This window comes from Mustela nivalis (genome assembly GCF_964662115.1).
Source record: "Mustela nivalis genome assembly, chromosome: 12".
Taxonomy (NCBI): Eukaryota; Metazoa; Chordata; class Mammalia; order Carnivora; family Mustelidae; genus Mustela; species Mustela nivalis.
In genome coordinates this window covers 34,352,754-34,368,189 of record NC_139031.1, presented here as the reverse complement: position 1 = coordinate 34,368,189, position 15,436 = coordinate 34,352,754, and the positions used below count along the sequence as shown (strand labels likewise).

General features: G+C 33.1%; 1 protein-coding gene across 37 annotated transcripts in view; it reads left to right on the top strand.

The window, feature by feature from the left end:
- The window catches only part of FOXP2 (forkhead box P2), a 547,754-nt gene that overhangs the window by 61,293 nt on the left and 471,025 nt on the right, over positions 1–15,436 (top strand). For 22 of the 37 annotated variants that reach the window (XM_082692999.1, XM_082692971.1, XM_082692967.1 and 19 more), the window contains one exon: positions 5,100–5,244. The exons of 12 other annotated variants lie outside the window; for them this stretch is intronic. The gene's annotated coding sequence lies outside the window, so the exon portion shown is untranslated. Of the gene's footprint in view, positions 1–2,944; positions 3,043–5,099; positions 5,245–15,436 lie in introns of those variants that run through there. 3 more of the 37 variants (XM_082692979.1, XM_082692974.1, XM_082692984.1) reach the window with 1 other exon arrangement.

Genomic DNA, 15,436 nt, shown 5'->3' with positions numbered 1-15,436 from the left:
GATTGAGACTTTAAAGGCTGGTAAAGGCAAGCGTGAAATGTTTGGTTCTGTTCTGGAATGTAAAGGAGAGTAAGAGGAACAATATACAGGAGAGGCAGATTAGATGGATGAAAGGCCTTAGGTTTCAGGCTAAGAAGTTTTGGTTTATTTGGTAGATATTAAGGAACCCCTCCTGTTAAATGACACTAATTGATACACTGTAAGAAAAGGTGCCAGGGAAATACTTGCATGATTTGAAGTCAAAGTTATTGAATTTAGGTATTAATGTGTTCTAATCCTCCCCCTATGTCAGTCCAAAAGATTATAAAAACATACATTTGGAAAACCTTGTCAGATATGGTATATTCTCCAAGTATTATTGGTTGGAGAGGTGTTTGAAGATGTTTGTGGATGTGAGGGTTATGAATTTGAAATTGTCATTGGAGAAACAGAAAGAGGACTATCATTATAGAGGTGGAAGGGACATTGTTTTTAGAATGCTTTATAGAGACATCTTTTGGTATATATTTAAGAAAACTTGAGTACTCTTGAGTAAAGAGAAGGTTTGAGACATAATTCTGAAGATCTATAAGCCATTATTAATATGAAGAAGGGTCAGAACCAGAATATTCAAGTGAAGATGTTTAAGAGGCAGCGGAGGATAAAGAGCTGAGTCAAAGAGAGAATGGAAAATTGCACTCACAGGCTGTTTTAGATAATGAAATTAAATAGCAAGCATTTCTTACCATGTAAATGGATAATATACAAGAAGATTTTTTTACTGGTTGGTCAGAACACAGACTACTACCATGTTATATATGGCTTTTAGGTCATAGTCTAGCCATTCAGTTTGACCATGAGGTCAAAAAGGGATGGTCCATCACCCTTACAGAGCTTGCAAATCTTATTTATTAATATTTACCATTTAAAAAAATATGAATCTTATCAGATCTTAAAAATTGAATCTTCTATGTCTCTGTCTCTGTCTCTCTCCCATACACACATACTTTTCCAGCCTCTCTTGAAAATTCACATTTGGGAGGACTAAGCCTGCATTTTTTTTTTTTTAAGATTTTATTTATTTATTTGACAGAGATCACCAGTAGACAGAGAGGCAGGCAGAGAGAGAGAGAGGAGGAAGCAGGCTCCCTGTGGAGCAGAGAGCCCTATGAGATGCTGGGCTTGATCCCAGAACCCTGAGATCATGACCTGAGCTGAAGGCAGAGGCTTTAACCCACTGAGCCACCCAGGTGCCCTTTAAGCCTGCATTCTTAAACAACGAATGAAGTAGTGAATACATTCACCTAAGGGGGGGGTTAAACACCACCTCTTTAGAGACTTTTCCCCAGAACCCTGCAACTTTGTTTTATCTTGCACCTGGCTGCTTTATAGTTTTATTTTTGGGTATTCTGTGAAAATGTATTTGGAAAACTTTGTCAGGTTGGGTGTATTCTGCAAAGATTAATGGTGGGAGAGGTGTTTGAAGATATTTGATGGATGCAAGGGCGATGAATTTGAAATTATCATTGGAGAGTTGGAAAAAGGACTATCATTATAGAAGTGGAAGAGACTTTATAGAATCATTGAATATTTAAGAGAACTTGATTGCTCTTTTGTGAATGATATTTTTTGATCCTCATGATGTATTTGTCTACCATATTATTATTCCTAGTAATTTTTGCCTTGAAACATAACCACTGCATGTAATAACTTTTAAAAAATGAGACATGCTTAGATTACAAATGAGATAGCAGGAATAGATTCCCTGTCATTCTAGTAGGCTTGGATATACCCCCCCTTGCCTTCTGTTGCCTGTAAATCCTCCACAGGACTTCATTCTTCATTCCCTCCTTAACTGTTGGTTGTTTCCTGGGCGAGAAAGAAGATTACCAGGTTCACATTTCAGAAATCAAACAAAAAAGTGAAAAACACTTAGGTTGTGTTGTGGAGTGTGGGTTAGAGGGAGTTAAGACTGGAGGAAGGAGATTGAATATTCAGTAAGAACTTTAAATCTGAGGGTCAGGAGAAAGGTGTTGACTGGATATATGTGTTTGGGACTCACTACCAACAAGTAGAGGTTAATGCTGGAAGTCGAATGCCTGTTAAGGACAGAAGAGGAGTAGAATGAAGTCTTGGAAAAAGTGACACTGAGGAGGTAACTGTAAGAATAGGACTAGCAGACACTGAAAAAAGGTCTGAGAAGTAGGAGAGGAATCCATCCAGAAAGAGGGGTGTCATGTAAGCCAAAGGGAGAGTTTTAAGAAGGAAGATGTGAAAAATAAGCTGAGTGAATGCGAGAAGTTCAGCAAACCCAAGAATTAAGTAATTCACATTTGGATTTGTCCGCTAGGAGGTGATTCCTATGCTGATTATAAGATGTTTAACTTCCAGGATGTGAAGATTTAGTAAACCTTTGACCATCTGTGTGAATTTGTTAATGTGAAAAGAATGGAATTTTGTTTATTCTAATCCCAACAAAATATTTTTGTCACATAATAACATCATGAAAAAAAAGAAAAACAAAAATGTTGATAAAAAATAATCAAATGATGAATGAATAATAAATTAATGATACTTCTAGTATCATTTAGTGTTATATTTTAGTGAATATATAAAGTTATCATCTAAACTGGGATACTTGTAAGAAGGAAAGAGTAACTATGAGTAATTTTAGTACATATAAACCTTATCTATCCCAGGTAATCAAGGAGGAATGCTCACCCTGATTATAGTTCATGTTTATTGAGTGCTAGCTATATGCCAGACACTGAGATGAGTTCGTTACCAGTTTATATGATTTAATGACTGAGGTTTTGGTTGCCAACATTCATAATTCTGTCTTTGTATATACTGAATTTACTGACAGAAATGCTGTATATAGTTTTGATGACCTTATAGAACTTAACTCTTTATTTAAAAAAAAACACAAAAATTGGTACTTACTGTATGCCAAATTATGTCCTAGGGAATGGAGAAATGAAGATGATTAATACATGTTTCTCATTGTTAGTGATGTACCAATGAGACTGAGAAACTCTGAGAACAGAATTTCAGTATAATGTGGTAAATATCATGTTGATAATACAGTTTGTAAGGGCCACAACTTGTATTTTAAACATTATGTCCTGTCGTTTTTAAGGTTAAGTTTAGAGTGTTTTAAAACTTTATAAGGTAGAGTTTGCTTCTTTGTTGGGAAAAAAAAAAAAATTCACAAATGAAAAAGACAAGGTATAGCTAACTGTGTGTTTAAGTGGGGTTTTTGCTGTCACGGAAAGTATGTTCTGTGTATGTGCACATGTGTGTGTGTGTGTGAGAGAGAGAGAGAGAAAGAGAGAGATCAGTTCTGTATCACAAAGGGATACATTTCCATATCTACAATGTAATTTTAGCCACACTCAAGCTATATTCTGTGAAGGGTCTGGCATATTTCTCTGACACATCTGGTAGATATGTGTGGCATTAATTAGCATAGGTATTGCTATAAATGACATGTCAGTCCAAAACAACAAAAAGTATTTGTTACTGATGTCAATCATTCATCCTTTGTCAGTTCAAAAGGCTTCCCTAAAGGAATGCACATTGATCTTTACTGATCCAAAATACAGCAAAATCATTTTTGTGTTCTAGAAACAAAAGTGGAACTACCTGTGTTTGAAAAGCCATATGGAGATACTCGTACAAAAGTGCGCATTTATAAATTTGAGTTGTAAGACTGTTAAATTAGACCAAGATTAATTGAATCTTTTGAAAAGAAAACGGGGTTTTCTGTAATCCTAATCTTGTTTTGAGTGTTTTCTTCCTCAAAGCCTTAATTTTTGGTAGCTTAATTCGTGTTTTTGTTTCACCTTGAAATAATTTTGAGGTATGCCAAGTAAATGATTACAAGTATCCCTTACAATGTTTAAAAACAAAAATGATCACACAGGTATCAATTTGTGACTATATTGATGTCTGAAAGAGGTACTCTTCTGTCTACACATACCTGGTTTTGTGGTTGGCTATTCTGGTATAGATATCGATGGACTTTACTACAATCCCATCACATTTATCTTTTTGTAATTATAATCACAAGTGTAAAACTCATATTTCTAAGCAAAAACTGGCTTTAAAGGATACATTCCCCCCCCAAAATCTGTATTTTATTTACAACTCTTTCCCAAAAGCTCCCCCTACATTCTAATTTATTATTAAATGGAGAGCAATATGAATGACTTTAAGATAAGGCAAGAGAGTGTGGTCTAGGGTGTGGTACAGTTGAAGACATTTATCTTAATATTTCATTTTAATGAGGCAGAAAATATCCATTATTAGAAAACTATAATTTGATAACGTTTATAGAATACAATTAATTCTTTTAAAATTATGAATGTTCATACCACCAAAGAGCAGATAACCACACGTCACATTTCTGTGTCCTTGTTAAGGTTTGTATGTGTTATATTTTTACATCTTACAGGTTTGCTAGAGAATTAACATGAAATGGGATTGAGGATGTATGTATGTTATACACTTTAATTTGATCAACATGCTTTGTTTAAATAGCAGTTCCTAACCTTTGTCCCATCTTTAAAATTTTCACTCCAGATCTCTTGCCCTGCCTACAGATCCTCTGCTATCTGTTTCCAGTCTGTCTCATGCTCTTGAAATCATCTTTTTTTATTATTCCATTAAAATTTTTTAAAAATGGATTTTCCTTTACACTTTTCTAATCATCCTGTAATTCTTTAGCTCTAAGACATTAAAATGAATGAGTAAAAATATTTGATACCTAATCGTCTCTGCCAGTCCATTCAAACTCATGGATTTGCAAAATTATGTTAAAGTCTTTTAAAAATACATTTGAGTAGGCTTTTGTAGTCATTTGGATTTTGAATATTAATTTTCTCTTGCTATGCTGCTTAGCCATAAAAATGAAAAAGAAGATAGATGTGGGTTTCTTTTAGTGGTGTTAATTTAAAGTACTTGATTTATTTATTATAATATTCAACAATGGCAATTCCTATTTTCTCTGTTCACTTCAGATCCAACAGAAAATAATGAGAAGCCCCCACCCACCAGCACAGTAAGAAAAAGTTTGATGCATTTTGTAATAATTGATTAAAAGTATAATTTCCCCCTAGATCAAACAAATAATAGAAGTCTGTTGAAGCTTTGTCCTGACCTATTCTGGAAGTAGAAGAATACCCTGGAGAAAGGAGCATTGTAAGCACAAAGAATAAGACTCCTCAATCCTGGGAGAGAGAATTAAAGTCTAACCCTCCAAATGTAAGTCATCTGTACTCTCTATTTTCCATCCCTCAGTTTTTGTTGGCTATTCAGGTATTAGAAGAGAAATATGTAATAAAAATATTTGGATTTTTTTCTGTACAAAATATACAGGTGTTTTGCTTGGTAACTTTAAATTCCTATTTGTGTTAACATTTTCTAAATAGTAACATAAGGTAATGCTTTGCAATAATAATATTTAATGCAAAATGGATTATTTTTAATTTTATCTTCTGGCAGAGAACTGGTAAGAATTTTGAGAGTATTCTGATGAAAAGAAGGTAACTTCCTTTGATTTAATATCTGCAATTGTGCTATCATAATCCCTTTTTGCTCTAAACTTTAGTTCTTTCTTTTTCTTTTATATTTCTTTATATCTGAGAATAAGACTATCTTAATATATCTATTTAAATCCACCTTCCAGTAAAAGAGACATTAAGTCCTTTTTTTTCACTTCGCATAGTGGAACTGAATTGGAATGAATTTGTATCCATAATCCACTATAAAAATATATAAATTTTGTCAGCTCAGTGTCCTGGAAAGACTGATTCCCTATCTTGTTAGGAAGAACTTAAAAGATGTGTTTTTGTGATGATAAAGAAAGATAGAATTCAGTTGTGGTTTAGAAATCGGTAGAAAGATTGATAATCAAAGGCAATACTTGTTTTGAGAAAATTATTGGGAAGAAATTTCTTGGCAATCACAACTTTTATCTGAAAGGTGATTTAGTGCATCATCCTTGTGATAAGGACACTTGATATGTTGTATAATGGCTTAACTGCCAGAAATCTGACTTTTGCTTACCAGTTGATAACCCTTCTCACTCTTCAGTGAAAGAGTATTGATTTGATTTTTAAAAGTCTGAAGCATGAAAATCAATATTTATTAGAGTTGGGTACAACCAGATTATACGTCCCCCCTCCAAATACCTCAAAAATTGAAACATAAATTTGTATAGGTCTTGAATGTGATACTCTTATTGATATAACATCTGACAAAGTTGTCAAACTAGTCTGCAGTAAGAAATCTTCAAAATATCTAGGTTCACATTTAATCTTTTGTTTAGAACAGCTGATAGAGCCTTGAAACACTGTGGCCATTCCTGATAGTCTATAATTGTAAGTTAGGATTTTTTAATTTAGCTGAATCCATGTATAAAAAAAGAAATTTTTGTTTATTATCTTAGATAAATTTTTCTATCATTGAACTCGATAGCAATGCCTTGGAGAAACACTACAAACATTATTATTCCTTTCACTGACATGACACAATTGCTCCTCATTTATAACTTTAGTATTTGTTATTGAAAAGTATTGCAAAATTTTTAAAAAGTTATTTAAATTTGATGAGTGAGTAGTGAATTCTTATTTTCAGGTTTGAGGTTGATGAAGGATTGGAAAATATTGTTTACAGAAAACTTCTGTGATCCTCTACTCTACAGCAATGAAAATAGATAAAAGTATAGCAACAGTAACATGGTTGAATTCCATAAACATAATGTTGAGTAAAAAAACCTAAGTATGCATGTATGAGTTCTTCTTTATAAAGTTCCAGAACTAGAGTATAGTGTGTAGGATGCAAAAAGTTATTACAACAAAATTTTAGTTAAATTCTAGGTAGGTACTAGAAACTAGGGTGGTTTCTTGGAACTTCTGGAGTGTCAGCTACATTCTGTTTTTTCACTAGGCTGGTGGTTGCATGGGTATTTATGCTATGAAAAACCATTAATGAAAAGCTAGGTGTGTCTCTGCTAAGATCAGGTACAAGGCAAGGAGTCCTTACCATTCCTGTTTAATATTATACTGGAATATACTTAATATTATACTGGAAGTCCTAGCGAAGGTGGTAAGATAAGAAAAGGAAATGAAAGGCAATACAGATTGGGAAGGAAGAAATACAACTGTAAATTTGCAGATAACATGATTGTCTATGTAAAAAATCTCAAAGAATCAACCAAAGAAAACCTCCTGCAACCAATAAAGGATTTTAACAAGGTTACAGAAAACAAGATTAATATACAAGTCAATTGCTTTCCTGTGTACCAGCAATGAACAACTGGGATTTGAAATTAAGAATACAGTACCATTATATTAGCACCAACAAAGCAGAAACCCAAGTATAAATCTAGTTATGTGTGTGTGTGTGTGTGTGTATGTATTAGGAAAACTACAAAAATTCTGATTAAAGAAAATCAAAGCTCAAAATAAATGGGGAGATATTCCATGTCCCTGGAAAAACATACACAATATATCGTTATAATTTCATGTCTTCCTTTCTTGATCTATGTATTCAATATAATCCCAGTAAAATCCCAACAAGTTATTTTGTGAATATTGATAAACTGAATCTTAAGTTTATATGAAAAGACCAAAGACTGTAAATCACCAATATAATATTAAAGAAGAGGAAAGTTAGAGGGCTACACTTGCTGACTTCAAGACTTTGTATAAAGCTACAGTAAGCAAGATGGTATGATATTGATGAAAGAATAGACAGATCATTAGAACATGAAGAAGAGTCCAGTAATAGACCCCACAAGTATAACCAACTGATGTTTGACAGTTATAAAGGCAATTCATTGGAGAAAGGACAGTTCTTTCAAAAGTGGTACTGGAACAATTGGACATTCATATGCAAACCTTACACCTTACATAGACTCAAACCTTACACCGTTTACAAAAATAAATTCAGCGTGGGTCATGGGGCTAACTTTAAAGTGAAACATTATAAAATTGTTGGAAGATAACATTGAAGAAAATCTAAGTGGCCTTGGACTTTGAGATGACTTTTTAGATAAAATGGTTAAAGCGCAATTCATGAAAGAAAAAAATGAAAAATTGGACTTCATTGAAATGAAAAAATTACACTCTCAGGAAAACACTGCTAAGAGAATGAAAAGACAAGTCACAGACTGGGAGAATATATTTAATAAAACCCATGTCTGTTAAAAGACTTGTATCTAAAATATACAAAGAACTCAACAATAAGAAAGCACATAATTCAGCTAAAAAGTGAAAAGAGCTTTAAATAGAGTTAACGAAAGAAGACCTAGAGATGGCAAATAAGCGTATGAAAAGATGCTCAGCATTTATTTCATTAGGGAATTGTGAATTAAAACAATGAGATACCACTGCATACCTATTAGAATGGCTAAGATCCAAAACACTGACAGTATCAAGTGCTGTCAAGGATGTGGAGCATCCGGCACTCTCATTCATTGTTGGCAAAGTGATATAGCCACGTTGGAAAACAGTTTAGCAAATTATTAGGAAGCCAGACATACATCATGCATATTACCATGCAGTCTGGCTATTGCAGTACTCGGTAATTACCCAAATGGGTTGAAAACTTATGTCCACATGAAAATTTGCAGGAGAATGTTTATAGAAGCTTTATTCCTAATTGCCTAAACTTGGAAGCAACCAGTATGTTGTCCTTCCATTGGTGAGTGAATAAACTAGCTGTGATATATACATTCAATGGACACTTCAGTAAGAAAGAGAAATGACCTATTAAGCCACAAAAATACATGGAGGAAACACAAGTGAATGTTACTGAGTGAATGAAGCCATCTGAAAAAGGCTACATACTGTATGAGTCCAACTATATGACATTCTGGAAAAGGCAAAACTATGGAGACTGAGAAAAGATCAGTGGTTTCCAGGGCTGAGGGGAGGGACTGATGAATAGGTGGTTTTTTTAAATTTTTACTTATTTATTTTTGAATAGGTGGGTCTTTAGAGTAGTGAAACTGTTCTGTATAGTAATGTAAGTGCAGATACATGACATTAAAAATCCAAAGAGCTGTACAACACTAACATGAACCCTAATGTGAACTCTGTACTTTAGTTAATAACAGTGCTTTAATATGAGTTCATCAGTTGTAGAAAATGTACCACATTAATGTAAAATGTTAATAACAGTAGAAACTTTATGTATTCTGGAGATAGGGAAGAGAATGTATATGGGAACTCTGTGCTTTCTGCTATGCTTCTATGTAAATATAAAACTGCTCTAAAAAAATAACATCTTTTAGATAATTTTTTGCAAATCTGATGTAATTTAAAAGATTAAAAAGCAGTCTCCGTGATTCTGTTAATTAGAATTCTGAGAAAAGGTGAGATAACTTCAGATTTGATATATGTACTCTGAATATTCAAAGTTAAAAAGATATAATTTAAAATCAATTTTTTGTGATCTCACAAAGCATTGTATTTTATTTGGGGGAAGTGCTAATGTCCATAAAGTCAGTCTTCTATACTTGAATATATTTAGTAACATATTATGAGAATTTATTTATGTAGCATAAAACTTGTCTTTATTTTAAGGTAGACATTTCAGTTTTGATTTTAAAAATAGATAGTTTTTCAATAATATACCCCAACCTCATTCTGTAATAATGAAATACTCATCTTTATTGAGTCATTCATAGCTTCTTTCCTTAAGTTTAATGCATTTTATGCAGTGGTCTATCATCCTCAGAAATGCTTTCTTACTTAAGTGGGACTTTAATTTGTTAATTTTAACATTAGTATGTTGTAAAAGAAATGGAAAACACAGATGCTCTTTGTATTCCTTTTTTGAATACAAATTTTCAAATACAGATTCAGTTTAAAAATACCAGATAGAGACTTCTTCCTAGTCCCTTTTTAATTTTTTTCTTTCCTACTTCTTTCTTTCCCTCTTCCTTTTTCCTTTCTACTTTCTCCTTTCTCTCTCAATATAGTCTATTGTTTAATTTTCTAAGGAGTGAATATAATCTTATTTAACTGGTTGACATTAACAGAAACGAGGAATTTATTATTCATAAAAATGAAATAGAAAAATCCCCCTTTTCTTCAGATTCTGGATATAGCTAGGCTCAACACAAATGTCTAGGGAGAATGCATCTGTTGCTATTGCATTTTTTTTGTTTCTCTGAAAACTTGGCATTTGTAATATATCTATGATTTTGATTTGTCTTGGCCAAAACCCAGATTACCAAGGAATTACATTTTGAACATATTCAACTAAGAATTATCTTTGTAGCAACTTTTCCTTTGCCATATTGAAATTTTGGGAATAAAATCAGATTTTGTTTCAGAAACCAGCTATGTTTCTTCAGAGTGCCAGAATGATTTTTTTTTTTTATGTTAAAGAGACACAAAGCAATACTTAAAATCTAAAACTTATTTTAAGCATACCATGTAGGAAAGAGTCCCATTTTTGCATTTGACAGACCTGGGTTCAAATGTTTGTTCTGCCATGTAATTTTTTTAATATTGATCTTGGGTAAGTTTGGTATGTGAGGAAAAAAAAACAATAATTTATAGGGTTAGATAAAGATTAAATCACCAAACACAAAAAATACCTACACATAGCAGGTACTTAATTAATGGTAGTGGTCTTGCTCTTACTTATTTTCTATATATATAGAAGTGTGTGTATAAATAAATGTGTATATGTGTTTATATGTATTTATATGTTTATATGTGTGTATGTGTGTGTGTGTATATATATATATATATATATATATATATATATATATACTTATCTCTGTTTCTCTTTCTCTTTCTCCCTCTATATCCATCTATATATCTCTATCTCTATATACAGCAATGTGCAATGTGTAGTCATTTATTTCACTTGTTAAGTTCTGAAGCAGAGAATTCTTCTGGAAAGGAAAGAGTTCTGGAATTTAGGAAATATGCATTCTGTTACCACATGGAAATATTTAAAGACCTATTATTTCTTCGTGCCCTAGTATTTCTATAACTTTATATTAATGTACCTAGAATGTTTATAAAGTTTTAAAAGAAGATAAAAAGAATGTTTCCTTCATAAATTCCCAGCAGGCAACAGAATTCTTTTTTTAAATCTCATTCAATGTGTAATTCAGAGAATGATGTATTAGTACATTTTGATTGGAGTTCAAAAAATGTGCATTGGTCAGTTTGAGAAGATGTATGGGAATATGGAAAATAAAATAACTTATTAATGCCTGAAAAGGGACATGTCAGTTTTAACAAGACAAAAAATGCAAGGTGGAAGTTGAGTCTTTCTGAAAAATTGATATTTGCTATGATTTAGTTTTCACTAAATAATAAAACACCTGTTTCTTGGGGCAGCTTTGTACAACTGTCTCCATAACTGATCTGAATCTTTCTAGAGTAGAAATTCAACAAAATAAAGTATTAACTCTCCATGTTCTCTTACAGTAATACAGACTTCTTAGTAAAAGCAACTCTTAATATCTTAAGAAAGTAGCTTATATATCTTTGTCTGAATATCTTACCTGAGTTTGTGTCTTGTGTCTTCTGAATATCTACCTTAAATTTTAACTAATTGGCTGCTCTCTGACACTGAAAGAAGGGTCGTGACAAAGAACAGAATGCTTAAAGAGGCAGAAGTGAAATCTATCGGGCATGGAAGCCTGAGTAATTGTTTTGAAGTGATTATTATTTTTTTTAAAGGCAAAAAATAGTTAAAACTTGTTTTTCCTATGCCTCTTCATATTTTAAAGAAAAAGCAGTGAGGGTAAAACTTGTTGTTAAACCCAAAGTGGTGGGTAGCCTCCAAATTCTTTTGAAAGATCGGTTAGTTACACATTGAATCCGCTTCCAAGTTAATGATGCAAAATCATATCTGGGACAAGGGCCTCAGGATTCCTGGAATGAATAATTTCTTTTAATAGGCCTATTGGTGATCTAGTTTCGTAGAGTTGACAGTTCTATCCATGCAACCACTATTACTTATGTGCCCCATTTTGATTCTAGCCCTGTGGAACAACATAAAGGAACAACAAATTGCTCTTGAATCAGGTATCAAAGAATAGTTTGAAAGTGTATGTTCTCCCCAGATAGGTTTATCTAAAGGTCATTTCTCCTGGACGTTCTTAAATGTTTAATGATTTTATTATAGAACAACTTAAAAGACAGAAATTCTCTTTTGGCAAATCAGAGTATACCATTTTTTCTATACATGGCCCATATTTTAGGTTTGTCCAAAAGGCATTACATTTACTAAGACTTAATGTCTTCACCTTAAGTAAACACCCATCAGCCATCTCAGATAACTCAAGCTTTATGAAAACATTTGTTAATGGGCAAATTTTGTTAAGAATACTTTTCACTTAAACATATTTTAAGTATTCTCCCAGAATCCAAAGTGATAGCTTTCTTTAAGATTTTTAAGATATTGTAGGGGTGCCTGGGTGGCTCAGTGGGTTAAAGCCTCTGCCTTCAGCTCAGGTCATGATCCCGGGGTCCTGGGATTGAGCCCCGCATCAGGCACTCTGCTGGGCAGGAGCCTGCTTCCCTTCCTCTCTATCTGCCTGCCTCTTTGCCTACTTGTGATCTCTGTCTGTCAAATAAATAAATAAATAAAATCTTAAAAAAAAAAAAAAAGCTATCTGCAACCAAATCTATTTAAAAAAAAAAGACTTAAGGTATTGTAGATGTTCAGAAAATAACACAATAGGCACCTACATACCCGAATTTGACATGTTAATATCTTGTTATAGTTTCTTCAGATTTCACTTTTTAAGAAATGCAATACCACAAATATAGTAAAAGCTATATGCTTTCATCCTTTTCCTTTTTCTTTGTCGAAAGATACTACACTGAAGTTGGTGTTTATCTCGATTCTTACACTTTTGTTTTCTTTTTAGTTTTTAAGGTGTTTTGTTTTGTTTTTAATTTTTATTTTGAGAAAAAGGCGGGAGAAGGGTTGGGGAGAGAGAATCTCAAGCAAACTCCACACGGAGTTCGGATCTGGACATCAGGCTCCATGTCACAACTCTGAGATCATGACATGAGCTGAAATCAAGATTCATCTACTTAACCAACTGAGCCAACCAGATGCCCCAAACTTTTGTGTTTTTTTGGTGATTTTAAAATTTATGCAGCTGCCATCGTATCAAGTCTGCCCTTCTGAGAAATTTTTTCCTTCAAAACTATTTTTAGGGGACCTACCCATGTTGATATACACAGGTTTGATTTTTTAGTATTTTTAGTAAGCTTTTATTGATACAGTACATTTATGATTTTTGCAGTAATATGAAAACTGCAAAAATCATAAATTATATCTTGATGAGTTTTCACAGAATGAATGCATCTGTGTGACTAGTACCCAGCTCAAGAAGTAGCACGTTACTGGTACTGTAAGGTTCCCCATCCTCCACCAGGGACACCTTATCCTGACCTTGCACAACATAGATGAGTTTTGTCTGTTTTTGAATTTTATATAAATGGAACAATCTAGCATATAGTCTTGTGTGTCCGGCTTCTGTTTTTCATACTAGGCATATGAGCTTCCTCCATGTTATCGTGTCCTTGTAAATATCTATCCTAAGTGCTGTCTAGTATTCCATTACATAAATATGCCATTGTTTATTTCCGTTTTATTTTGGGACATTCACATTGTTTCTTGTTTCTAACTGTTAGGCATAATACTACTCTGAAGATTTGTGTACATGCTCTTGGCATAAAATGTGCCTCTCTATAGTTAGGAGTAGAATTTTTGTATGACAGAGTGTCTACATCGTAATGTCAACCTAGTGTTTGCATCATAGGTAACCTGTATCATAGTGTCAACATTAGCAGACGCTTTGAGCGATCTTCTGAAATAGTTGTCAGAGTTCACCTCACCAGCATTGTAGGGGATTTTGAGTTGCTCCATGTCTTGCCCACACTGAGGTGGTCTTTTTCTATTTTTGCTGTTTTGGTGGGTAATAGTTAATTAGCTTTAACTGCTTTATAACATTCCATGGTTTAAATAAAGCATGCTTGCTTTAAAATCTTTTCCTTGGTTGGTGAACATTTTGTTTTTCATTTTGTACTGTTTCGAACAGTACTATAGTGAATAATCTGTATGTATCTCTTTATGCACATGCTTGACAGTTTTGCTAAGGTTATAACTTGAAGTAGGATGTCTGAGTTTTAAAATGCCATGTATTTATTTTTTCAATAGACTGCTATATTTCTCTCTAATGGGGTTATACTATGAAATGGTAATTTTGGTTTTATTATAAATCATATTCCTCAAGTACAGAGAATAAATGTTGCTTATTTAAAAGGCATTACGAAAACTTAATATCCTAGAATTTGGGGAAATATTAGTGGGGAGAGATGAAACATGCTTCCCAGCACCTGGCATATAGATACAATAAAGCTTCTGTTACTATTGTCACTGTTAAAATTACTCATGATTATATTGCTATAAAATGCTCATTCTAATGTCCATGCAATTCATGTAAATTCTCCCGCCATCCATTTAAAGGTGCTTTCTTCAGTCTTGGAAACTTCTTTCTTTCATAGAGTTCTATTTTTACTGCATAATGGAGTCACTGCCTCCATTTGATCTTGGTTTTTGATTACCCAGCTGCCAATATACTGGGATAGTTGAGGCAATTTATATAATTTGAAAAGTTTATATAATAGATTTACACATTTGTGACATTCTTACTGAAGATTTGATCCTGAGCAAAATGGTGATACGAAGCCCAAATTTTGCTTTATTGTTCCTGTTGAGATTTATGTAAATAACTTGTATTTTTATGGTTTTTAGTAAATTACAAAACCTTTAATTTAGATTAAAGTGAAGTAGGTCAACATTTGTCTCAAAGAAAAGAAACAGGGGCGCCTGGGTGGCTCAGTGGGTTAAGCCGCTGCCTTCGGCTCAGGTCATGATCTCAGGGTCCTGGGGTCGAGTCCCACGTCGGGCTCTCTGCTCAGCGGGGAGCCTGCTTCCTCCTCTCTCTCTCCCTCTCTGCCTGCCTCTCTGCCTACTTGTGATCTCTCTGTCAAATAAATAAATAAAATCATAAAAAAAAAGAAACAAATAGTTTATTTGTTGCCATTACTTTTTTTAAATAATTTTCATTTCTCTCATGACAGTTTTTTTCCATTATCCTTAATTAGTCTTGATCTAATCGACCCCTAGTTTTTCTTTTAAGATGAGAAATGCATATTGCTATACAGAATCTCTTTTAGTCATCCTTCTTGTTCATCATGGACATCAGCACTGTTTTCACTAACAAATGTGTTTTGAATTGACAAACCAAACTTTAATTCAAATATGCCATGTTTATTTTTTCAGAATAAAATTGTACATGTAAATTTTATCTAAGAACTCAATTTTTGCCAGTTTCTTAATTTCTCAGAATTTTTTCTACTTAATTGTTAACTAGCATGCTAGTACAAAAGGTGATTTT